This window comes from Hemibagrus wyckioides, linkage group LG01 (assembly GCF_019097595.1).
Source record: "Hemibagrus wyckioides isolate EC202008001 linkage group LG01, SWU_Hwy_1.0, whole genome shotgun sequence".
NCBI lineage: Eukaryota > Metazoa > Chordata > Actinopteri > Siluriformes > Bagridae > Hemibagrus > Hemibagrus wyckioides.
In genome coordinates, this window is record NC_080710.1 from 19,559,263 (window position 1) to 19,587,071 (window position 27,809).

A 27,809-nucleotide genomic window follows, 5' to 3' on the forward strand; every position below is an offset into this window, starting at 1 on the left:
CACTTCTGAGGCGTTTGGCACGATATGCAGCTAAAACGAGTTGTCCATGGCTAAGAAAAACACAGGCATATAAATTTTAGGAATGGTTCCGTTTCAAAGCAGCGAGACAAAATATAATTATGTTTGGTAAATTCCACAGGCTTGGAACTGGACTTGTTTTAGGTGGCCAGAACACAAAGAGAATATTAAACATATTTAATGCTTTATCCAGAGCAATTTGGAAGTTTAAAAACACATAACTGCACAAATTATTGTTGCTTATTTGGTCATACAGTAATATAACATCCATGTTTGCAGGTACCTTTTCCCCCCATCACATGTGAAATGGTACAGTCCATCCCTGTGTCTTTGGAAACACAGTAGTGTGTAATGTGATGAGTTCTGGTTCTACCACATTGCTCTTGTCAAATCTGTGTAAGCAGTTAGACTAATGTCTCCCAATCCATATCTAGAAGTTCTACCACTGTGCTCGTTATGGCATTTTGCTGCCAAATTGAACCAATCAGCTAATTAAAAGGCCTAAATTAAGTTGAGTTAAAGGAAGCAAAACGCCAGAAAGTGCAAGGCATTGGCACTCCAGCACCAAGATTGTTGAACACTGAGTTTGACCATCTATATCACCAACTGAATCTTATCAGAACATTTATCATACCCAAGAGCATGACAGCGTTATTATATTTAATGTGCTCAGAGTTGCTATATCAACATACTGCAATTTAAACATTGAAAGTTAATTTGTTCTTTTCAGCAGACTGTTTAGCAAGTTGTTTTTTCATGCCCTGAGAGGGAGGAAAGTAAGACATCACATTAGCTGGTGATGTTGAGATCGTGATTATCTACAAAAAAAAAAATACAAATGGCTTCCTAAAATGAGAGAAAGAAATTAGGAGTGTCATTTTATTGTGTCATTATGTGGATTAGTCTAATATAGTATACAGTATATGAAAAATCAACAACAAGGAGTCAGCAGGTCACTATTGCCAATTAGATGTACGGTCCATTTTCATCTGGCTCAGAAGAGGAAAAAAAATCCTCATTCTGCTCCAAACACTCAGGTGAAGAATAAAGTTACCCTGGCATATTCATTACATTTGGCCTCCATCCTCATTTTCTTGTACTCACGGGTTTATACTTCCTGGAAGCTCAGACCTATGCCGGGCTGTGTCCCAATAAACCAAAACTCAGACAACGCAGCAAAACCATCGGGATTTTGGCACTGACTACAAAAAAGATCAGATGAGGTCAAAGACTATTGCAGCTGTTGAACATGTATTAGTGTTGCCAAAATCAACACCACACTGTCTGGTAGACGGGCTTGGGGAGAATAACTCAGACGACTGCTTGATCAGTCTAACACATTATTAATCAGTGCTATTCCATGACACACTAATTATCTGCTTTTTATCATCATTACAAATACAGTGTTACCAAGTGCTCATTAACATCCAGCGCAGCGTTTTAGGGAAGACAGCATGTGAAGTTGTGCATCGGGTGAAGCTGTGAGATGGTTTTCTAGGTGATACATCTCAATTTTCTTCACTCCGTCTCACTTTGCTCGCATGGAGACATTTAAAAATAACGCTGTCTTGAAGATAAGTATCTGCACTTGTCTTAAAGCTAAGAGTCTATTGCCTGTCTCTTGTTGTTTAAATTTGCTTACAGTGATGACAGATTGTTATATGAGAAACAGGGTTATGTTGGGATACTCGCTCCTATTTTAACTATTTACATTTCACAGTCAGGGATATCAGAGACATCATATTGTATCCTGTAAATAATCTTGCATGTACCATTTCATTATGCAAATAGGCATCATTTTTGGTTACCTGATGCTAAATTTAAGAGACTCTTTCATGAAGATGATCTCCTTATGAAGCGTATACACTGACCCGCTGGTGGGTGGACAGGAAATTTGTCACGGTTGCAGAAATTACATGTGGTAACCACTTTACATAAGCATTCTCATTCATTGAAACCACATCATTAATATTAACCTGGAACAATTACAGAGCTTTCTCTTTTATCATAGGGCGGAAATAATAATCAAGCTGGGGAACAAACAGAACTTATGATGAATGTTCTTTGTACCGACCTTCCTTTGCACTCGGTAATTCTCTTTGTTCTTAATCCAAACTTGCCAAACCAGCTCATATATCCTGCCATGGTAGCTTTTCGTCGAAAATATTCATTTTGAGAAGGACTGCACAAACCATGCCCTAATTGCAAAATGACTGAGCGTGCCTGTCAGAGGTGTAATTGCATTCTAAGTGTAAGACCCAGGCACATTGGATTACAGTGCAGTATAGAGCACAGCTAATTGAGTTTGGGCACTGCTGGCACATGTGCACAGAGAACATCTACCTGGCATTACCACGCTATTAGTTTCTTTAGGACATGGAGCCTGAATGCCAGTGTGGGTTTGTAAGGCTGGAGCAGTCTGATTATCCTGAACCTGAGGGAAAGGAGTAGTTCAGCAGTGTTCAGTAAGAGCTGTATATACATATGCACATATTCTATATAGTCTTTTTATATAAGCAGGAGTATTTACAGGTTATTAATAGTACCACAGTACTAGGATCTCACTGTTAACAAAAAATGTGGGAATGGTGTGGCATTTATTGCAGATGAGGTATTGCGTATATTAGCAGTTAATTTACAAGCCTGATAAGAGATGGATATGGTATAAAGTCTATTAAGTAATTACAGAGCCACAGTACACTATGTTGTTGATTTGCTTTCATAATAACATGAGTGCATGTTGAAGAGAGAGAGAGAGAGAGAGAAAGAGAGAGAGATTCAACATCATTTTTTTTTAGAACATTATCTCCCTTATTGTTCCTTCTAGCTCTGCAGCATTATTGAATATGTTAGTGTCACAGCAGCCTGCAGTACAGTCTCTCTGCTTCTCTCTCACTATCCCTTCAGTGTACACTGCGCAAGTGCAGCAGGCCTCTGAGGGGAGACTAATGTAGTTATATAATACTCACTGTGCTGGTCGTCTGCTTGAAGAGATGCATGCAGGTAGCAGGATTACATAAGCCTGTGAGAATCATATTGTCAATGTGTGGCGCTCTCACACTGTAGTGTTCCTGCTGCTACTCTGTCCATTCTTCTCTTTCTGTCTGTCTCTCTCTCTTTCTCTCACACCCCTTCAGGGTACAAAGCTTAACATGGTTTATATGAAAATAAAACAGCAACACTGATGCCTTCCAAAGAGAACATAACTACATGGAGAGTACAAAGAGTTTTTGTGATGCACACGCACTTGAGTGCAGATGAAAATGAACCCAACAGAACAGCTATTTTAGACAACATCTCCTTCTCCCCCCTACACACTTTACCCTCCATGCAGCACCATGTGTGAGTCAGCCTCGCGCCGTGGCTGCCATGACGATAGACACGCCGCCCCCTCGTTCTCTGCAGGGAGTCTGAGCAGTGCTGGCATCCGATGACAAGGCCAGAGCCCGGAGAGCTGTGACTCATCACCTGAGTGCCAGGTGAACTTTACTGTGCGCTGCAGGAGCTCCAGAAGCCTGTCACCTCTTTTTCAACTCAGAGTACCAAATGATATGCAACCACAGACTTTTTATCGACCGCTTTACCGTTTCTTTTCTTTTCTTTTTTTTTTTCCCACTATAAAGTCTGCACATTTGCATATATTTCCTGGTGATGAATATGCAATGTTTTTTCTGCTCTGTGAGCATTGAGGAATCATTTATGTGTGCATTTGCCCTCTAGCCAAATGATCTCAGCACCATAAGATATGAAACTGATGCCGCTTACAATGATAATGTTTGAATGTTCGACTGAACGAGTTGAATTTAACCAGTAACTCTCCTCGCTTACAGCTGCACTATTTGAGTGTGACACGTCATAAATACCATCATGATGCCACCGGCAATATATAAGACTGCACCCCAAAGCCTACACATAAATACTGTATATCATGGACTGTGCTATACTTGTGCATTTTATTACACCTAACAATTTAAACAGGCTGATGTCTCACAGTAGGTTATATGTGGAGAGGAAAGGGGTCTCTGGAGAGTGTTAGTGGAAGAGTGAGTAACTCCATGCCAAACAGTGGGAGTGTGGGCGTGAGTAATTCCATCTCAAACAGACCATGGGAGAGCAAGAGAGAAAGAGGAAACAGTTGTGTCTGTACAATGCTGCCAAAGTAAACTGACAGTCTCCATGCTGCATAATTTGAGAGCAGAAGAGACAAATCTGACCTCCTGAAATGACAAGACACCCAACCAGTTGGCCCAGTAGAACGGGCTTGGCTTTAGGTTTTAGATGACAGGTAATTAATTCATTGCTTTGGCATGCTTTGAGAGTTGCTCACTTTATGTCCTTCACTGCTATTAACTCTGTTTTTATAGATTTGCACAGTGGATTATAAAATACTGTATTATACTTTATCATATCATCTCTATCTATTCTTAGGGCTAAAGAGTATTGCTACAATACAAGAATATAAAAAGCAACAAAATACCCATTGCCTTGAATAGATAATATCACACAAGATAATCAATTCTTCAGTCTGTTACATGAATCACTAAGAATGAATGGTATGCTTAACACAACCGGGATACTTTGTTAACATTACCGTCATATTAAAAGAAGGATTTTGATAGAAGTGAGACATATGTTCATTGCAACCCCACCACCCCAGATCATCTTAAACACCCACTTATTAACGATTCATATACTGGGTTAACTGAAACAAAAGGCATGCCTTGTAATAGTTCCCATGTGGGCTATTTATCACTTAGGGTTGCATTAAATAGCTTTATCTCAAACTGAGGAAGCTAAACAGTACCGGGGAGTAAGAGTGCACAAGGGAATAAAATGTGAAATGTGCTGATTTCAGCAACTGTCTCTTCCTTGACACATGATATACTCACGGAAAAAAAGAGTCTTGTCATTTTTTCCCAAAAAAAAGATAAGTTTTTTTTATCCAGCAGACTTGATGATAACTGAGTGGTGTGCATATCATTCCCACTGAAGTCTTTTTTCACATTAATGGGACCAGGTATGTATCAGTGGCATAGGAAAGCTCTTTCCACCACAAACTCTACCTGAACTCTGACTTCAAATCACATCTTTGATGAGTTTCTTCTTGTCTTTCTTAAGTACAATTCATCTAAAGTAACTAAATTAGTATTTGTAAAAAATATTTAAATATCCATCCATTCTATTTTAGTACTGCTTATTGTGGGGAATCTGGAGCCTATGCCAGGGGACTTAGGCTTGGGGCACAAAGTGGAGGACACCCTGGATGGATCCCATTTGCACCATTATCTCTCATTATCTCTCTCTCTCTCTCTACTGAGAATTTAGAGATGCCTACAACACATGTCTTTGAAATAAGGGAGAAAACTGGAGTACCAGGAGGAAACCTGAGAGATTAAGGCTTTTAATTAAACCCATTCAATTTGGTGGTCCAATGAAGGCATTACTATAAGAAATCAATAATAAATATAATTCATTCGAAATTCATACATCCCTGTAACCACTGTATCCTAGTTAGGGTTGCAGTAAAGGTGGATCCCAGGATCACTGCGTACAAAGTGGAAGAATTCGCCCTGGATGGGATATGAGTCCATGGTAGGGCACTAAGCACACACCATGCACATTCACACACTTTTTCACACCTCTAGGCAATTTATTGTATATAGAGTCCACTTACAGGTGTGTTTTTGGTCAGTATGAGCAAACCAGAGACCCTGGAGGAAACTCATGTCCACACAGACAGAAGCAGAGAACTGACCCGGAAACCCCGGAACTGTGAGGTGAAGATAAATATAATAATCATGGGTTTTTTTTGTTTTTTTTTGGGGGGGGGGGTGATTTCCACTACTGTTAATTAAATTAAGCAATCATGGAGCCCCAGGTATGCTTCACAAACCCAACTTTGAGTTTGACCGCTGTAGAACACAAATGGCCATGTCATTACGTGGCTATTCATTTTGCACCGAGGAACAAATCAGATATTGTGCATAATGGAACCTTGTCCTGTACATAATTAGATGGTTCCATCTCTTTCAGAAACCTAGACAGACCAGTGACAGTGCCTGTAGAGGCAGCAGCAGCCCTAAACAGGGCTTATCTCGTGTGAATGAAAGTGAAAGCATGTAAATGAAATATACGGTTTCTGTACACTGCGACGTGTTTCCAGATCGTCCATTGAAGAATGCTGCAAATTGGAATTTTTGGAATGTTCCATGACGTCATCTGACAGCGGCCTCAAGCGAGGGGGGAAATGAAGAAAGAAAGAAAAAAACCGGAGGGACTTTTGAGCCAATGAGCGTTGGAGCTTGACGCTGCCTCATGATTATTAATGAGCATAAAACCTTTAAGAGCGTCCAGTGGCGGGAGGCAGGAGGGGGCGTGGCCCTCGGGGCGTCTCGTGCGGGGAGGTGCGGCGCGGCGCGGCGCGAACTTGTTTTGCGTGGCTTGAGTGTGAGTGTTGTTGTGCTGCGCGGCTGAATGTCGGGATTGCGCTTCCCGTTTGACAAGGAGGAGGGGAAAGAAGGAGAGAGCGAGAGAGAGAGAGAAAGAGAGAGAGAAGCAGAAGTGCTCACACGTCGTATGACAAGGATGCGGATCTCTGGACTCGGCTTTTCGACGGAATAAATGCCATCGGCGGTGAGGACGGCAGTGACAGGTAAGCGCGAGCACGATCGTGGGTTTCAGATCGCTGGACATTAAGGACAGCTTTTTTTCCCACCCTTCTACTTATGATCTGCGAATAGATATTTCCTAGATGCGGTGTTTAGTTGTGACATAACGATTACATAGGTATGACAAGGAATAATAGAAAACCAGCGCTGAAACATGGAATGTACCATTAGTTTTCGTATGGGTTACACTCGAGTGTGAACATGGACTTCCTGTAAACCAGCTGGCTCTTTTGCAACAGCAACGAATGACTCGTTTGTCTGCAATCTCCAAATCAGACATGAGAAATACAGGAGTGGGGCAAGCTAGCGAGAAAAAAAACCCCTTCCTTGTAGTTTTGCCTCTGACTGCAGTAAGGAAAAATCTCTCATTCTTGCTATCCAGCGGAGTGAAGACCGCACTGGAGGCGTCACATGTAACCTGGAAAACCCTGCTGATATTCTGGGAAGTGACCTGCACATTGGAGGTGCCAGGCTGCTGTGAGTATTTATTCAACAGCAGAAGTGCCATAACACAGATGACACGCTGCCATTCTCTAGCAAAGTCCTCCAGCGAACAGGTTAATTGTCCACTCCTGTCTACAAATATTTAATGAAGTTTATACATTGTTCATTCAGTCAAATTGCAGCTCCTCAAGTGACGAACCGAGCCTGAGCAAACCACCATGTTTTAATCAGACCACATTACTGTAGCCCCCTTTTTTTCTTCTTCTTCTTCTCTCCTGCTGATGCCAACAAAACTGATTTATAATTTAGGCCACATCTATTATTTGTGACGCCTAAATGTACATTAACATAACTCAGGTGTAACCCAGTGCAGATCACTTTCGTCCATCTCTTCTGTGTTGTGGTTAAATTTTGGAGGCTGGTTATAAAAAAAAAAAAAAAAAAAACATCAGGTGAGGATTTCTTGACCTTGATACTGTTCACACATCACGTTTCCTGTCATGTTATTGTGCTGAGCATCTTTATGCCCATCCAAGGCATGCAGTGTGAACTGATATTTGCTCAGTGAGCGTCATTACACCGGTCAGGTGTAACATTATGACCACCTGCTTAATATTGTGTTGGTCCCCCTTTTGCCGCCCAAACAGCCCTGATCCTTCATGCACTGTGTATTCTGATACTTTTCTATCAGAACCAACATTTAACTTCTTCAGCAATTTGAGCAACAGTAGCTCGTCTGTTGGATCGGATCACACGGGCCAGCCTTTGCTCCCCACGTGCATCAGTGAGCCTTGGCCGCCCATGGCCCTGTTGCCAGTTCACCGCTGTTCCTTGCTTGGACCACTTTTGATAGATACTGACCACTGCAGACCGGGAACACCCCAAAAAAGCTGCAGTTTTGGAGATGCTCTGATCCAGTCAAACTTAAAAGTGAAAATCATTACACTTGCCCATTTTTTCCTGCTTCTAACACATCAACTTAGAGGACAAAAGGTTCACTTGCTGCCTAATATATCCCACCCACTAACAGGTGCCATGATGAGGAGATAATCAGTGTTTTTCACTTCACATTTCAGTGGACATAATGTTATGCCTGCTCGGTGTATAATAAGTTTTGCAGCTCAGACAGGGGGAAAAGTGCTCATGATTGCTTCCTCACAGTGTCAAAAAATTAGATCTGGTTAACTTACCCAGTCTACTTATATTGCTTTAAATACTGGAAAAGTGTTGAGTACGGAAACAGATTTGCCTGCATTTTCCCCTCAGGATGAAACAATATTTTATAGCCTGCTTGTCTATCCATCAGACATTTTCATGGAAATTTGATCGTCAGTCTAGCGTTTTATATTTCAGAAAATTCAGAGTATTATTTTCTTTGCTGTCATTTTGTATGTTTTTTTTTTGTTACAGTTGCTACCTCAAGAGTTTATTAATAATCAGTCTCTAATCATTGGTTGGAGATTTTAACAAAGAGATAATTTAAATAGACTCAGTATGTCTCTGTGGCAGCAAAGTCGAGCTGCAATGCTGTCGCTTTATAAGAGATTTGCAATAAAATGTGTATTATGCCAGAATTTTTGAGACCTCTGTTAAGGTCACAAGTATTCTAATGAGCACTTCTTGCTTTCTTTTCAAGTGTGATGTGGCAGTGCTGCTGTTTTTATTTTGGTTTTATTTTTTATTTTTAATTACTCATTACACTTGGGTTTTCTAGACCTAGCACTGTGTTCATTGGCTGAATCAGCAGCATTATGAATACTAATGTCTTATTATGCTTGAACATGCAAAAGAGGCGAATTGGAGAAAGAAGAAAATTTGTCAACATAAAATTGAACGTCAGTGTGTTTTTCTGGGTCAGTCTGTGTTTTTACTGATGCGTGTGTACAAACGCTGCCTGACAGATGTTTGGGGGACACTGCTTTTTACAAAGGTTTTTTATTTGTTTTTTTGGCAATCATGTTGAGAAAATCAATAATACACAAATATAAATCTTAATTATTTTTGACAGTTAAATTATTATTTCATTATAAAACCTCCTGTAGCTGCCATTACTGTTGCACACAGAGATCACAGGCCTTCCCAGATGCCGGTGGTGCTCTCACAGCAGCTCGAGTGGGTTAAGGTCTGGCGACTCGGCCGGTCATTCCATTACACCCGGCTCCGTCTCCTTCCTCTTCGCATATCTTGCACAGCTCAGAGGTGTGCTTGAGGTTGTTGAAAATCAAACATGACTGGCAGTGTATGTCTATGTAGGTGTGTTCACTAGTGCTGAGGTGTTATCTGTTGGAGATTAATGACCCTTGTTGCTTGTGATTACAGAGTGTCACTTGGCACTCTGACTTGTAAGATAGTCTGTCTGAATGCTTCGGGAGTAATATTGTACAGCTAGCACTTTCTCTGTTTGTCACTATAATGATCTTGCAGTTGCTTCTGGTCACTTTTTCAACTGCTTGAACAGTTCTATGTTTGAATTGGATTCTAGTGCTCTTCTTCTTCTTCTTCTTCTTCTTGTTATTATTATTATTATTATTATTATTATTATTATTATTATTATTATTATTATTATTATCATCATCCAATTGTATGACAAATCAGTTTTTCTGAAACTTTTGTAAATGTGTCAAAGATTTTAGTCAGGTTTGCTTATGCATACATTTACACACAGCTTACAAAAGAATTAAAAAAGCAGCTCACTGTCTTGATACAGTATTAGGGAGTCGTACTGGAGCCTTACAGATTTTGTAGAAAGCAGAGGTTGTGAACTGGTTGATGACGATCCAGGTGAAGACCCTGCAAATTTAGTCAGTGGATCAAACCCTTGAAAACAAGTGTATGGAAAAAAACAACTCAGTGACTCTCAGGTTCTTTCAGTCACATGTATTTCTGTAAATTATTTAGTTGGTATCAGCTCATTGAGAAATTGAGGCATTTTCACAAACTTATAGATTTGTTTTATTTGCTCTGATAGAGACAATTATTAAGGTGATTGGACAAAGAAGATTTTATTCTCTGCGTCCAGGTCAAAACTGACGTGTCTCCTCTGTTCGGAGTCCATGGTGCTGGTCAAAAGTAATAAAAGAAGCAGACCTGTGTAGAGACCTTAATATACAAATAATTTTATTTAGTTCTCAAATTTTAGTTGAACACACTAAGTCTAAATCCAAGCTATAGCCTGTATAATATATAAATATTATTGGTCTGTATTTTTAAACATTTTCCCTCAGAGCCATTATTCAGTCTGTTACCTCTTTTCCCTCTAGGTGACAGCACATTTCGCAAAACACTTAGAACACCCCAAGCAAGTCTAACAGTATGAAATACTGCACATAAAAACACAATGAATCTCTACCCTGGCAGGTATTTTGGGCAGGTAATCACTTAAAGGTCAGCACTGTACACTTCTCATTTCACTTATTAATCTCTTGTTTACAGCCTTGCAATATATCAACAGAGAGAGTATGGCACGAGCGGTTAGGATGAAGAGGATAGATGAAGGTTACAAGGACGAGCATCTGAAATATAAGGCCATGCTGCATGATGCTGACCTACATGAGCATCTTTCAGTTAACAGTTCACCTAGGTTTGCCTGTTTCAACCTGCCATGCGTGAAGATGTTACATGGCTGTTAACTCCTTTGATTTATTGGTGTGTGTTGTGGAAGAACAGTCTCTCACTCGCATTAAGCCCGTTCACTGGCCACTGACACTCTGCAGAGCTCTGTTTTCCATTTAACACTGGCTAGTTTAGGTTATTATACAGCTCTAGCTTGATAAACGTTCTTATTTCAGTCTCATTACTCATTTTTGAAGCAAACTTTAATGGTCGTCTCACGTCACTTTGATTCGAAGAAGGCAAAAAAAAAGCTCTAAAACCAAGTGATGCTGCTGAAATATGTCTGTGCTTGTTTTTAAAAACCTGGCGTAAGAACTGGAGGCGGCTGCTATGTGTCTATTTTATGGCTAGTCTCTCACCTTCCTTGTGTTGGCATCCTGATTGAGAACACATTCTTTTCTGCTAGAGCCAGTGAGAAAGTGTGTTCATAACACTGTGTTTCTGTGCATAATGGCATAAATAATAGCCCTCTCTGTTATTGTGCCATCAATCCAAATATTCTACTTGCCCTATTCTTCCAGCTTTAGATCAGGATCTTTTACCTCTGAATATTCACCCGCCCTAGCAACTGCTACACGTCTCTCAATCGGTGTCTGTGTCTGTGATCGGTTAATCATTAGCTATACCACTGCAGCTTGGCATGCCGACGTCAGCACCGCCATTCCGACAACGTTGCACGCTTTGTGTGTTGGTTTGACATTGTGCAAGTCTCACCACAGTTTGGTTAGTGTACGGCTAATTTCATCATGTTCATCCCAGCAACGTATTACCTGCTAAGCAGAGGTTCAGGTCACACATGAGGAGGAGGGAGGACTGGTTCTAACCACGTTGCTCTATTGGCAGTTGGCTGCATTTGTGGTGGGATGTGCTTAGTATTAGGCTTGAGCTTCAGTATCCTGTATAATGCCATCAGACCTGTATTGTAAGGTAAGTACAATGCTGTGTGGATTAGCTTTCAGGGTTATTCAGTATTATTTTAACTGTCAGAAGGTCCAGTCTCAATGTAGTGCCCAGGCTACCATAATGACACAGTGGTACAGCATGTAGCATTGCCTCCTCAGAGCTCAAGGGTCCACAGTACAATTCTGAACTCAGGTTCTTAGTGCTTCTTGTGTCTATTTTATTATTTTATTATATATATACTACCGCTTAAAAGTTTGGGATCACTCAAAAATGGTATTGTTTTCCAAGAAAACACACACGAAATTAATCTGAATAGAAAATATAGCAAAAGAACAGGACATGCTGTCAGAGTTAGAAATAATGATTTTGATGGAAAGTTTTCTTCAAACTTTGCCTTCATTAAAAAAAAAAAAAAAAAACAGCTTTTGCAGCAATATGTATGTATATATGTGTGTGTGTGTGTGTGTATGAAGAATGCGGACACCTGACTGTCATACCCATGTGAATGTTGAACATCCTGTTCCAAAATTAGCCCTGCCTTTGCTCCCATAACAGCCTTCACTTATTTATGATTTTCCACTAGTTCTTATGAACGTGGCTGTAAAAAATTTCCAATTCAGCCACAAGAGTAAGCGTAAGGTCAGCCAGTGATGTTGGATGAGTAGGCGTGGTGTGCACTTAGTGTTCCAGTTCACACTTATATGGGGTTAAGGGTCAGGGCTCTGTGCTAGTCACTCATATGCTCCCTTTCCAGCCTTGGCAAACCGTGGCTTAATGGACCTTGCTTTGTGCACAAGGGCAATGTCGTGGTGGAACATGTTTACACCTCTTGGTTCCAGTATACAAAAACACATTCTATACACGTGTGCTTCCAATTTTCAGACAACAGTTTGAGGAAGAACCAGATGGTCAGGTGTTCACACACTCGGGTGTATATATACACTTCTTTTGCATTTGTTAATCACTGTACTTTATTTAGAAAATGTCCCCAGTAAATTGCTAAATAATTTGAATCCTCTTTCAGTCATGATGATGATGGTGATGATTATGATGATGGTTTATCAAACTGTCCATGCTGACTAAAAACTGATTTGTGAATATTTATTGATTGCTGGTAGCTGTTCTTATTCAGTCCATGTAATGTAAACACATGCTCACACACTCACACTTGAAACATCCCTCGGCCATTGTTTGTAACGTGACCGTGTACACACGGGCTACAGAGTCCTCGGGGACAGAAGAAAACTCAGGCTGACACAATCTTTTCATGTCATTAGTTATTGCTTCTCTTCTTTAAAACACTGGGGAATAATTGAGCACCTGCACCCAGGAGGAAAAGCATGCAGAGATCTATAAATATAACTCCCACAACCACACACACACACACTCACAACGTCCTCACTTACTCAGTCTCTTCTGACTCTTGAATAATCCTTTGTTGGCATAACAAGAAATATGATGCATCTAAGAAACTTGACCTTGATGTTAAGATTAATGCTTAGCATGTGGTTTAAGCCTGAAGCCCTGCACCTATATGTAAGCTTGTACAATCACTGTATTTCCATAATATTTTCATAACATGCCAACACACACACACTGTACATCTGGGTCGAAAAAATGATATATAACACTGCCTTGAGTGTATAGACCGTAACACTTGTTTACAGCAGAAACATTTCAGACTCCTGGGCCAAGTGGTAGAATTTTGTAATTTCTTATTGAAAAGAGCTCCTCAGCAAAGTATCATCTCGTTGTCATCATTTTTGTCCATGGATAAAGCGCTTTTTTGTGTCCCCTGTTCTCCGTAATTGTGTAATATATCTTTTCTTACCCAAGTGTCGGACACTAGCAGTAGTTTGCAGGTTTCTCCTGGAGCGCCGCGCTGCTGACTGTGTGTAATTTAGGTCAGGCGTCTAGGCGAATGCTGTGCGGTCTTGTTAAACATTATTTGGCCTGGACCCAGGGGAGTGTTGGCTACCTCTGCAGATGAAGATAGCATTTCCTCGTCTTTAGAAGCAAACTCAGCTGATCAGCCTGACTGCGGTTCTGCCTAGAGTAGCGCTGGTGCATTAAACAATAAATATCTGCGAGATACATAAGTGATGAAGACTTATTATTGTTAGACTATTTGCAACAGTTCAACAATGTTTTTTTGTTGTAAATCATTTTTTATTCTTTTTTTTTTTTCTTTTTTTTTTTTTTCTTTTTAATAGAATAAGAATGAGAGGCAGAAGAACTCCATGCTTTTAGCCGCGGTGACTGCCCGAATAGCTGTGTTTACTGTGTGTTCTGCTCACTTTCGCAACACGGCAATGCATCACCACCATGAACACCACAAGTATGCCTCTAGGAGCTCATAGCACTGTCCTCACTGACCAGTCGCAGCACAAAAATGCATTTATAGCAAGACTTGATTTAGAGGTTTTCATGGCTGGATGAAGACTTATGTTTAAGATAAGCACATATATATTTTGCGCATGAGGCAGAAGTCACGCCTGAGTTCATCTTATTTTCGGCCCCCTTTTCTTGTACCTTCGTGTCTTTTCCTTTTTATTATGCCGTTATACACAAAATAGTGTATAAGGACTCAAATCTATGACTTTTTGGAAATCGCTCAGTGTTTCATTTACAGCATTAAGCAGAAGTGATTTGAAGTTTCCATCAAAACATATCCTAATGCTAGTAGATACAGGTCAGATTCAAGCTACACTAAATAGAATTAAAAAAACAGTACAAGTTGAGGTTTTTTTTTTTTCATTATTACTAATTCTCATTTAAATATTTGGCTTGAAGAAGTAAATCTTGAGCCTTTGTGACTCAGCTGTTCAGACAACAAGGAGACAGACTCTCCGTCTGCTTCATCGCTTCACTTCTCTCACTGACATGTACACACACACACACACACACACACACCACATACACTATTACACAACAACTCCACTTAAATCTTCTTCTTTCTTCTGCATCTGCCTCTCATCTTCCTTTACTTTTAACCTCAACTTCCTTCAGTCTGTGTCCATGTGTTTTCACATACGTTCTCTTTTCTCCTTCACTTTTGGGCTCTGTTGTCTGAGTGGTTCTTTGCGAGAGTTGGTGAGATATCCTGTAGCCTGACCGTTCAGCTGGAGAGATGTGCACTCGGGGGAGGAAGAGGTTTTGGTTGGAAATTCCTCCAGCTGTGAGGATTTAGCAGCAGCAGGGAGCACTCCTGAACACAATCCCTCACCTCTGTGGTATTAGGTCTTTGGTTAAGACACTAGGTACCTTTTTTTGATTTGTTGTATTATGCTATCCCTGTACTGTAGAAGAATAGCCTTTATGAGCAGGATTATGACTGTTTTTTGGTGGAGTGGTGTTTGTGTTTACGTAGTCTTAGACTTGGTAAACCTAATTATCCTGTACAACAGCATCTTTTACTTTGGTGTGTTATAGTTACACTAAATGGCCAAATGTCTGTGGACACCTGACCATTGCACACTAGGTGGGCTTTCCCCAAACTGTTCAGTAGGTTTTCCAGTTTAGCTTTGTCAGTCCACCTGCTGTACATTATGTGGCCAAAAATATGTGAACACCTGACAGTCACATATATCTGGTTCTTCCCCAAACTGTTGCAACAATATTGGAAAGCACACAGATGTCTTTGTTTATTGTAGCTCGCAATTCCCCTTCACTGGAATCAAGAGGCCCAAACCTGTTACACCATGACAATACCATTGTGCCCAATGCAAGGTCCATAAAGACGTGGTTTATGAAGGTTGGAGTGGAAGAACTCTAGTGTCTCACTCAGAGCCCTGACCTCAACTCTACTGAGCACCCTTAAGATGAACTGAAATGCTGGCTAAAATCCCCACAGCTAGAAAGACTTTGTAGAAGAGTGGAGCTTATTATAACAGTAAAAGGTGACTAAATCCAGAAGAGGATGTTCAACAAGCACATATGAGAGTGATGATTGTGTCCCCAAATTTTCAGCCATATAGTGTAACAGTGTAATATGACATTGAAGGTTTTAACATCTTTACCGAACTGTAAAACTGTAAGTGTATTGAGTCCATCCATAACAACAAAATTCTATTGAGTCTGCTTAGTTGGATTTTTTAAAGATCAGTAGCCAGATCGATAAAATAATATAGCATTATTGAGAAAGCTTTTATGATTAAAATTTAAGTGGCCTATTTAACCATGTATATCTCTAGAACACAGAAGTTGAATGTGAGTATTTGCAAAAAGCTTATCAGTCTGATCCGGAAACCCCGGGTCTCGTCCTGTAAGCAAAGTGACTGAATCAGAGCTGCTGTCAGTGCTTACATAACCGGGTGTTCTTCGAGTCCCTGCTCTCTGCAGCTGTCTGCCTTGCTGCCAGCAGCAAGAGTGCTGCCAAACCCAGAGAGAGATCACACACACCCACTCTGTCCAACATATCACACACCAACACTGTCCAGCAGGAGCCAACTGTCACTGCACAGCTCTCAGTACCACCATCAGACCTGCTGTGGGTCTTAAACCTGGCCTGGGTGGCTGTTTGATAGAACTCACTGTCCAGTTGGTTTTAGGCTCTAAAATCAAATATTCCGGATAAGTTCTCCTATGAGACAGTAAGTTCAGTTCAGACACTCTGGATACTGTCATGCTATAAATTTGATGTACTAGGTTTTACACTCTGTTGAAGTTTACTGTTTCATACAATGATGTCTCTGCACTGTTAAAATGGGTAACTCGTTTATGTGTAGTAAATTGTCAGTGAGTGCGTCTCAGTCAGCTCCCTAGTAGTCTGATTTGGAAAGTGATCGCAAAATCCTTCCAGAGCCCTTGAACATTCAGTTCTTCAACCAGTACCATGTGAATGACCAAAGGACTTTATTACGAAAGAGCCAGATGTTTCTTTACTTGCACAAATCAGGTAATGAATATAAAAAAAAAATACATAAGAACCATGTACCATTAAAAGTAATAATGGTTATTTTATGTTAGGCCTATATTTATATTCTTTAATAATGGACCATAACAAGAGGTTTGACATGAATGAAATTTGTCAAAAATTGCACCTCTTAGCATACTCCTAGAGGATGATGATGAATAAAGAAAAAACGAGCCCGTAATCATCGGTTAAACACCACTTGAATCATTGCAAAAAAAAAAAAAAACAACAACCCTGAGAGAATCTGACACATTGCAGTATCTGAACTTCACTAGTTATCATTAGAGCTACAGTTGGCATCATGTGTTGTGGTCAAGGTAGACCATGGTCAGACTTTTTGATCATCCACGCAGTCAACATGTTGGCAACAATATGGGACTGCATACAAGGAAATGCACCTGATACTTGCTGTTAAAATATGGGGGTGGATCACTGATGCTTTGAGTCTTTTGGGATTATGCCAAGCTTCCTGGTTTCCTCTGCCAGGACTTGGCCACAGCATTGAGTAAGATGATGACTCAGGCATACTTCAAAATCAATACTGAAATGGTTAAAGAAACACAAAACCCATGTGTTGTAATAATCACCTCAGTCTCTACAGAACTGAGCCATATTGTAAACTTGTGGGCTTAAAGATGTCCAGAGTCCAGATGCTCAATCCAAAAAACACGAAGGAGCATAAATGGTTCTTTATGGAATAATGGACCCTCTGCGAGTGCCTACAAACTCTTTATTTTTCAGGGAAGGCATCACAAATTATCATTTGTAAGGGATTTGAACATTCAAAAAAAATCAAACAAATAAAAAAAAAAAAAACCACACATTTGCATTTAGTGCATTTAGCAAAACATTTGGAAAAGGACATTTTAAGTTAAAATTCTCCAAATATTGTATTTCATGTCATTTAATATATAATAATTTCTTTACATTTATTTAAAATTATTGTATATGAGCCTCCATGTGGTCCAGCGTCAGGATCCCGCGCTCTTATTGCCGCGGCCCGGGTTCGATTCCCAGGCAGGGCACTAACCCAGCCACTGAAGAGTTAGCTCTCAGTGCCGTTCCCAAGCCAGACTAAAATGGGAGTGTTGCATCAGGAAGGGCATCCGGCGTTAAACCTGTGCCAAATTGAAACATGCGGACCAAATGATCCACTGTGGTGACCCCAAATTAGCAGCAGCTGAAAGAACAACAACAACAACATTTTATAATTATATATTTAAATCTATATTATTATCAGTATATTTTAATCTCTGTACATTGTCTGTACATTTAGGCTGTATGAGTCTGTGATTCCAAAGAACACTGCACTGATGCAGAAGTGTGCTGATCAGTAGGATGCGTTTAGTCTTTCAGGCCACCCGTTCTGTCTGGGGGCTTCGTTCCACACAGCCCCCCCTATCAATACCCTTAACATAGAACAACACAGAATAGCAGCCTCACATATCCTATTATCTCGTCACTGTCTTGTCTAGGTTTCACGATGCCCATAGCTATGTTTGTGCCTGCTGCTGCCAGGTAAGGTCATCTAAAGAGCAGATAATTTTAGCAGTCTTTAATTATTCATTAAGGAGTTGTTCTAGAATAGAGTAGGGTAGTTGTCATGTGAACAAGATTTGGTTTTATGAAATTCTACAGTTGACTACTGAAGATTTTATATAGCCTCTCCTGGGGATTTTTGTGTTCATATTAGGTTGCCTAAGAGTATCAGTATTAAAAAGTACTGAGGTGTAAAATTACTGACATCAGTACACTGCTACAGATTTACACTACTGGCATGAATTACTCTTCTGTTGATATGAGTGTCCAGGAAATGTAGCCAGTGACTGAAAACTGAAACTGTAACAGAAAGAAATTTTCAGATTTGGGTATGAACCAGCCATCACACAGTCATTTCACTGTTTTGCGTTAATTACAAAAGCACACAGATTCCCTACACTTTAAACTACATCCGTGGACACAACAGAGAATACAGCAGCAAAATGAAACCAATTGACGAGCAGTGAAAGTGTAGCAAAAACTATTTTTCGGAAAATGTGTGGGTTGCTGTGGTTGCAGTGAATGATTTTTTTTTTTAACCTCTACTCGAAGGACTGATTATGAGTTAGCCCTAAAGTCTTAGCCTGTTGTAGTGAAGGAGGAGGGATTTATCTACTTTAAGACTGCAAGACTTTAGATTAGAGATTACTATGCGGCTAATGGAAAAGGTAATTAAGTCATCCCACATTTCTATATACAGGGTAAGAACTTATAATCAGACCCTGATCCTAATTTCTTTGCAGGTTGTGTTTAGTGGTTTAAGGTACGTCAGCGTTTTTGTACTCATTATAAAATGTAGATGTGTTTCTTGTTACGGTTCATTTAAAAAAATATCTATCTATCTATCTATCTATCTATCTATCTATCTATTAACCATGACCCCCCCCCCCCCCCACACACACACACACTGGTATTGTTTAAGTGATAATCCTGTACCGATGTCAAAAGCTATTGTAACAGACACTATTTAATGAGCATTCTGAATGACCATGTTATGTCTCCTATGCTCGTGTGGGTCTCCCTCTTGTAAACACTGACATGCTATGTGTTCACTTATACTGCAGGAAGCCCTATATTTTTATGAATGTCCTTGAAAGAGAGTCTCAGCTGGGTTTCGCACACAGTAAAAGTTGGTGTGTGTGTGTGCGCCTGTCTGCCTGTGTGGGAGATGTAGTCGTGTATCCTCCACGCACATACACACACCGATAGACTTTGCAAACAGCCTGGCCCTTGTTCAGAGTGTATGGTCCTTCCAAATAAGGTTGGGCGAGTGGCCAGGTATGCAGTGTTTCCTAACTAAGCAGTCCACAGTTTTCTCAATATTTACAGAAAAATGGTTTACACTTTAGCCTAAAGCAGCATTGAGGTATGAGGAGAATCATGCTCTACATGTCTGAGTATGATAGTCATGGAAAACTCACAGATAATGAAAAGCATTTCTATCAGACTGCCTTTAAACCAGCAGAACATGTTTAAAATATTCTACCTTCAATAATTAATTGCTTGATGTGGTAGTTGTACAATAAAAGTATAGATAAGTGCAAAAGACAGAAAACATAGCCTTTTCTATTTTTTAAGCTAATACAATACTAATACAAAATGAAGCTAGGCAATACTTAGTGGCATGGATGGCACCTCTGGGGTCAGGGGTTTAATTCCCGTCTCTGCCCTACATGTGCAGAGTTTGCATGTTCTCCCCTTGCATTAGGGGTTTCTTTTGGGTCTCTGGTTTCCTCCCCAAGTCTAAAGACATGCATGGTAGGATGTTTGGCATCTCTAAATTCCCTGAAATGTGTGTGAGGTGTTTGTTTGCACCCTCTGATAGCTTGGCCCGTCTAAGATGTCCCCTGCCTTTTGCCCTGAGTCCTCTGGGATAGGAGGGTCAGCGATTTAGAAAGTGAATGGATGGTTGGAGTAATCTACTAATTTGTCTGGAATTTAATCAAATCATTGAATGCTACTGCATTCTCAATGCTTACTGCACTACAATAAAATGTTGTATCCATAATAACAATTATCAAGCGCATCTTGAGCTTTTTTGTTTTGTTTTAAATGAGACATCCTAACTAACATAACGTGATGTTAAATGGTACTGGTTCCACAGATGAGGGGTCTTGCCTGTATTCATCTCTAATTTGTTCAAACCAGTCGACTGCTCAGGATCTTTGATCAGAACCAACCTGATGAATTGATGTATATTGAAAATATATATTTGTATATCAAATGTATTATATATCAAATATATCAAATCCTAGGCTCACCAAGCTTCTGGGCCCTTGGAAAATGCCCATAACCCTCAACTGCTCAGATGTATAAAATGCGATAAATGTTAAGTCGCTTTGGAAAAGGACATCTGCCAAATGCCATAAATGTAAATGCTACTGGGTTTAATTGATCGAGAAAGCTTTGCTGCTTGTGGTGTGGCTTGAAGTGGCATAGTGCTTGGCATAGCAGGCTTCATAACAAATGAACTAATCAATAAGTAAATTTGTTGCCAATAATTTTTAAGTACTAAATCTGTCGAGTAGCTGTTGCAGTCCTAATAAGTACTTTGGCTAATGATGCATATTGTAAGAAGTAAATGAACTAGGGGGTCTGTCTGTGCTTGTTGTCTAACATTAGCTACTTGTAATTATTTAGAGCTGAACTGTTAGCAGCTATTCGTAGAATTCACTACTTTTTAATTATTTATAGTTGGCTTTTTGGACATCAGTGAGTAAAAATTACTCGTTTTACTTCTCAGCGCTGTCTTGTTGCATGTCTACACTCAGAACTGTGTGAGGCTTTAAAAAAAAATAAAACTTTTTATTTTCTTTCAGCTTGCTATCACTTTAAGACTCGAGGAGGATCTACTACTACATCCTTTCTTTCACAGTGAGCTCATTTTACAAATTCCCATTTTAAACACTAGATTTAATTTAATTAAGACCAGGATCCAATAACATTGCATTACACCATGCCCAAGTGGAAGATTTTGTGGAGGGAAACAATCTGACAAACAAACACCCACGCACACCGTAGCAGCCGTAGCTATAGTTGGATCTGCATTGTTAACACATCATATGAGCTCATCCTGTGGAACTGCTGTTAACCACATAGAGTAGTTGGAACCTGCATGCTGCTTGTGTTTTGACCAAAAAAAAAATGCAGATTTGTGATTCAGGTCTCTTATAGTGCCCACTAACTGCTCAGGCCTCCTAACTGCTCAGATGAGGCTGATATGTTATATTTTTTGCTTCGCACACAAGGAGTAAAGAGAGAAATATTGTAACGATCTGAGACCAATTTCTTCTGATTTCAGTTATCTTTGTGGAAAAACTGAAAGACCTCAGGTACCAGGTAGGCAGGTTACATATACATATACCGCAACATCCCATCTGAGCCTGTACTGGTGATGGTTGTAGCGTAATTTATATCAAAGTCTGCGTGGGTTTGTTCTTCTGGATAGATAAAACTGTAAATGAGATGTAAAGGACACTGGGAGTTATCTAAATTAGGAGAAGGTAGATGGTCCTCGAACAGAATAAAAAACGGGCCGCTTCTATTGAGAGCCACATGGTAATGTGTCCGAGTTACTATGTTAATGAAGTCTTAGGGAAGAAAATGTCATGCCAGGTTCACTGGCTTGCTTTAGCTTCTCTCTATCTTTATCTCTTTGCGAAAGATTAAAAGTAAGCATTCACAAAAAAATGAAGCATACTGCTAGAAATACAGCCTGACAGACTATCCAGTAACCATGGAAACACACTATAAATGTCTGCAGTGGCTCATAAGAAAAGAGTAGATGTGCAAGACCCAACTTTTCTCTTCTCATTAAAATGAACTAAAATGGACTCTGAACAGCAGCGCTGTAGCTAGCTGCTTCTTGCTGCTTTGACAAGTGGCCACAATAAGCTAAGTCTTGCATGCTAAAAATAACAATGATATATCGGTTATATTGGTGCGGTGTTTCTGCTGAAACTCTTTTTTGTGTATAATGCTAACTCTGCGTTCACACCGGCTGCGGTTCGAAGTGACAAAGAGGCTTGAGATTCGTTTTCTCCAGGAGCTGGAGATTTCTGGTGACATCAGGCAAAAAACGATTGTTAGCAACCTGTAGTGGTTGGGCTACTGACGCTGAGCGGTAGGCAAGAGAAGCAATATGGTGTCTACGAATGGGAGTGAGGGATTGTGGTATGACCCATTTTCTGACTATGGAACATTTATTACATGGGGTTTTATTTTTTATTGTTCTACAGATTTGTTCCTACATGAGCCAGTCACTTGTACTTGCTGTGTTGTAACAATGTTTGATATATCCAAAAATATATCAGCATCAAGGTTTTGGCTGTTCTGTAGTAAGGCCAACGTTAAACTTGAGGTAGGTTTTGCTAGTTTATAATACCATCTAGCAAAGATGAGGTTAGAACCATGACGAACATGAAGACCTCAACTTACCTCATGTCTTCTGCTAGCTATTAAAATGGAAAATTGTAGCTTCTCATGTTCCACAGAAATACTGGTGAATAGATTAGCTGAATTTCTGAATTGGCCTCTAGGTGATTGTGTGTGTGTGTGTGTGTGTGTGTGTGTTGTCTTGTGATAAACTCACATACTTGAGAGTATTTTCCCGTCATGAGCCTGGGGGTTCTTGGATTCGCCATGACCCTGACAGGGATAAAGTGGTTAGTGATGCATTAATGAATGGAATGAATGAAAGGAAAAAGTTGAAAGGTCATATCTGCAGACAGCTCAGTGTAGTTATGGCAAGTGAGTGCAAAATATTGCTCCGTGTGTTTTCTGTCCTCTAACCAACACCGCAGTGGATAAAGCCAATAAAGATACAAGGTTTTTTTTAGGTATTTAAGGGGGAAAAAAATCCTCACGTTCCATTTAGACGGACAAAAACCCCACTTGTGCCGCCACCTTAAATTTATGTCAGGGAAAACCCTGATGCTGGTCAGAGGACAATCACAAGAGCATCTGGGCTTTGGCATCAGCTACTACTGTGAAAAATGCACTCATGCACTCTGGTTGTGGTCGTCCGCTCGGTGGTTGGCGAGCATTCTGAGGATCTTTGCTCTATTTTGTTTCTCCCGCATGATTTCCAGAATGCAGAACTGCAATTTACATTCTGTAGTGTTTTGCAAATAGACAGAAGCTCATCAGTTTCACTTTTAGTCTCATGTTTCAGGTGATTATTTCTGAATTTGGGTGCTGTATGCAGCAAAACAGGCACGGAATTCACTGTAATGATCATCTAACAAAATCAGTGTGTAATCTTTTCTGCTTAGGCACTATACTTTGCTCTGCGCCTGATGATGGCTTTCATTGTGCTCTTGCTGTAGGATGTGGAGATGTACTTGAACAAACGCATTTTACTTTCTCTAAAAATACTTCGCCCAGGCTGTGGCTGATGCCTCCAGACAGACCTGTGTAGAAAAAGGTGTTGGGAAAAGATGCAGTATTTAAACTACGCCCACAAAGGTGGAGCCTTTTCACAGTCAGCACTCCATATTCTAGTATTTTCTGATCTTGTGCAGGACATTTAAACATATCTAAGAGCATTGTCATCATCAAGCACACAGGTTCTGTTTGATAAGTGGGAGTGGAAAATGGAAGAGACATTTGAAGGAAGCTGGTGGGTCTGGGATTCTCTCTCTCTCTCTCTCTCTCTCTCTCTCTCTCTCTCTTTCTCGCGCTCTCTCTCGCGCGCTCTCTCTCTCTCTCTCTCTCTCTCTCTCTCTCTATCTTCTCTATCTGTCTGTCGTTCCCTTCCTATATATTGTAGTTGCACAGATTTCTTACTAGAAACGAGCTTATGTGCCGAAGCCACGTTTCTTCACTAAAATTGATTTTTTTACACTGATCTAAAACCAGCTTCTAGTGGTGATGAAGTTAATCTGACATCGTCTCAAATGGCTCCCTGAAGAAACCTTGATTGCGTTGATGCCGACTTCATAATGCTATGGGTATATTTTACATTTAATAGCACCATTTAATGGAAACAGACAGGAAATAGGCGAAGGTCCATAGGGCCTCGCAGAGTGGAGAGACTTTGTAGTGCTTGAACAAACTCTAGAGTATGTGCATGAGCGGTCAACCACAAACTAGAACTGAATTCAGGAAGACTGAAGGGAGAGAGTTAGAGGGAGAGGGTTAGAGGGAGAGGGTTAGAGGGAGAGGGTTAGAGGGAGAGGGTTAGAGGGAGAGGGTTAGAGGGAGAGGGTTAGAGGGAGAGGGTTAGAGGGAGAGAGTTAGAGGGAGAGAGTTAGAGGGAGAGGGAGAGAGTTAGAGGGAGAGGGAGAGGGTTAGAGGGAGAGAGTTAGAGGGAGAGAGTTAGAGGGAGAGAGTTAGAGGGAGAGAGTTAGAGGGAGAGAGTTAGAGGGAGAGAGTTAGAGGGAGAGGGAGAGAGTTAGAGGGAGAGGGAGAGAGGGAGAGGGAGAGAGTTAGAGGGAGAGGGAGAGAGTTAGAGGGAGAGGGAGAGAGTTAGAGAGTTAGAGGGAGAGAGTTAGAGGGAGAGGGAGAGAGTTAGAGGGAGAGGGAGAGAGTTAGAGGGAGAGGGAGAGAGTTAGAGGGAGAGAGTTAGAGGGAGAGAGTTAGAGGGAGAGAGACTTGATGCTTCAAAATGTAGTTCTGTGGTAGGACACCTATAGGACCATTACAGAGAACACTTTTGTCAGATCAAGCCGAACGTCAATCATTCAGCTTCTTATTGTTCTTTGATAAACACTGTACTTTCTATATATGACATGAGGTTGTATGTAACCGCACGTTCACACTAGCGAGTAACAAGTTGCTCATGTCACATGTAGTTTGTGGATGTTCAGCAAATGCTGCTGTTGCTACTTAATGCACTGCATGTGCTGTCAATTGCATGTCCAGCTTCAAATCATTGAATTCAGGTATTGTTTTTCAGGTGTTGGGCTTGGCCCCTTAGTTAGTTTCATTCTCCCAACTTTGTGGGAACAGTTTGGGGATGACCCCTTCCTGTTCCAACATGACTCTACACCAGTGCACAAAGCAAGGTCCACAAAGACGTGGATGAGACAGTTTGGTTTGGAGGAACTTGACTGACCTGCACAGAGTCCTGACCTCAACCTGATATAACACCTTTGGGATGAATTAGAGTGGAGATTGCGAGCCAGAACTTCTCGTCCAACATCAGTGCCTGACCTCACAAATGCGCTTCTAGAGGAATGGTCGAAAATTCCCATAAACACACTTCTAAACCTTGTGGAAAGCCTTCCCAGAAGAGTTGAAGCTGTTAAAGCTGCAAAAGGCGGGCCAACTCCATATTAAATTTATGTGCATATAAAGGCAGACGTCCCAAAACTTTTGGCAATATATTGTATGTGCACTCACCAGAGACACTGAGGCTTCCTTATTGCAATTGTTTATATGTCTCTATACTCAATTAGTAAGGTATTATTTAGAACAGGATAAGATGAAGCAATGTTTTTTTTTTTTTCATGAAACTAACCAATTGTAACTAATTGTATGTAAATTTATGAGTACAGGATTGAAGAAACTGATGACTACATACACCATAAGATTGTTACAAGGAGTCAGTCATTTAGATTTGTTACTTTACCCTGTCATACCTGATTGAGGAAATCCAAATTCACATGTTGCACTGTCACTTTGTTTCTTAGCTGATATTGTGGCTCTGTGTCTCACAAGTACATTAGTGTGATCGTGGCTGTGTCACTTGCTAGTGTGAACGTAGGGTGTTGTCATAGTTGGTGTAAACAAGCTGGTCTGTAATTCCCACATCACTGAGAGAGAGACACAGAGAGAGAGACAGACACAGAGAGAGAGACAGACACAGAGAGAGAGACAGACACAGAGAGAGAGACAGACACAGAGAGAGAGAGACAGATAGTGTGCGTGTGTGTGTTTTGGTGACAGGAATCTTTTGACTGACTAATATTGAGATGATTAATTGCACAGTTGTTGTCTTCGTTCCATTACATACTGGAGGTTAATTTGGCTTTACAGTGCACATGTGAAATGAAGCAGATGTGTTTTATCGAATGCTGACTCACAAATTTCTTCCCACTGCCCTTACTATATACACAAGCTATGTGTAATTTTATTTTTTAATCTGATTCCATGATGAAGTGACTTCAGCCCTGAAACGTAATCAGTCAACGCGAGGCATATTTGAAGACTGAGCAGATTTTTCCACACTACTGTTCTACATATTGATTTCCGAGTAGAGCGAAGGAGGAAAGGAAACGAGCAGAGAGAAGGGAAGGGAAAGGCCCTGGACCCCCACCAGCATTTCAGCCCCACGCTGAAGGAAGAGTTTATGAAACTATAGCAGAGAGAAAGAAAGCCAATAGCTTCTCGTTTAGATTTACTGCTCTGAGCCTCTGAGATTATTGGATATGAGTCAGAGCTGGAGGCCCTAGGATATCAAATATTGTGGTCTGGGATAACCCAAATTCATCCTCATTCTCATCCTCATGCTTGTTTGCTCTTTATATGCTTTTTGGTTTTTATACTATTTAGTCTATTGCTAATCTGTCGTTTTTAGAATGTTTTGTTCTTATGCAATTGAATCTCTTTTAAAATATTTGTAGCTTTTTAAATGCGCTTTAAATGCTTGGTTGGGAAAAAAACATTACATTAATTTAAATACATATTCTTCCACTACTTCAAACTCTCTCTCTCTCTCTCTCTCTCTCTCTCTCTATATATATATATATATATATATATATATGTATATATATATATATATATATATATATATATATATATATATATATATATATATATATATATAGATATATATATATATAGATATATATATATATAGATATATATATATATAGATAGTTTCTTATGTTTTTTTCTTACAGGTTCATGTATTGGTGAGATGAACTGAATTGGTTTTGTTTCATTTTTTGTGAACTGCTGACAATATTTCTCCTAAATTCAAAATATAACTATTGTTATTCAGAGAGTATATTTAAAGGAAATGACAACACATCAAAATAACCCAAGATCATGCAGTATTTGCAGAGCTTTAATAACTCAAATAAAACAAAATGCAAATAATTTGTAATAATTTGTGGCTAAATAACATTAAGAAATCAGTATTTGGTGGAATAACCTGATTTGCATGCGTTTTGGCTCCATGCTGTCCACCAGTTTTTCACATTGCTGTTGGGGAACTTTATACCACTCTTTTTGCAAAAAAACAAACAGCTCAGCTTTGCTTGATGGTTTGTGACCATCCATCTTTGATGACATTCCAGAGGTTTTTAATAGGGTTCAAATCTGGAGATTGGGCAGGGGTCTCTTATTTTTTTCCAGAGCTATATATATATATATATATATATATATATTAGAGTGTTGTAGGGCTGGAGGCAAGTTGTTGGTCACTGTTTAGTCTATGGGATGTGTTTTTCTCCTCTCTCATTGCAAATTTCTATCCTCTATATTCTTTCTCTATACCCTAAGGGGACTGTCTTAAAAAAAAACTCTCCTGATTCTGCACTCAAAGTTTTATTGCGATTAGATTTCATTTTCTTTATTTTATCAAGATTTCTGTGTTTTCCTGCATGTTCCTGAAAAGATCGTCATCCATCATGAGTTTAAATGACATGCACACCAAGAGGAAAGTCAGTAAAGTGTATTGATTTTTTTGTTTCCCCAAATTCTATTGTCCCAGGCTAGTGGTTTGTCCACTGTCTCTCAAGCACATTTTTTTATATATCCAA

The 27,809-nt window shown here is 40.0% G+C and overlaps 1 protein-coding gene across 4 annotated transcripts in view; it reads left to right on the top strand.

The window, feature by feature from the left end:
- The first annotated feature begins 6,402 nt into the window (after window positions 1–6,402).
- LOC131353742 (transcription factor HIVEP3) overlaps window positions 6,403–27,809 on the top strand; it is a 63,590-nt gene continuing 42,183 nt past the window's right edge. For 2 of the 4 annotated variants that reach the window (XM_058390801.1, XM_058390794.1), the window contains exon 1: window positions 6,403–6,670. The gene's annotated coding sequence lies outside the window, so the exon portion shown is untranslated. Of the gene's footprint in view, window positions 6,671–7,068; window positions 7,164–20,918; window positions 20,974–27,809 lie in introns of all 4 variants that reach the window. The other 2 variants (XM_058390817.1, XM_058390811.1) reach the window with 2 other exon arrangements.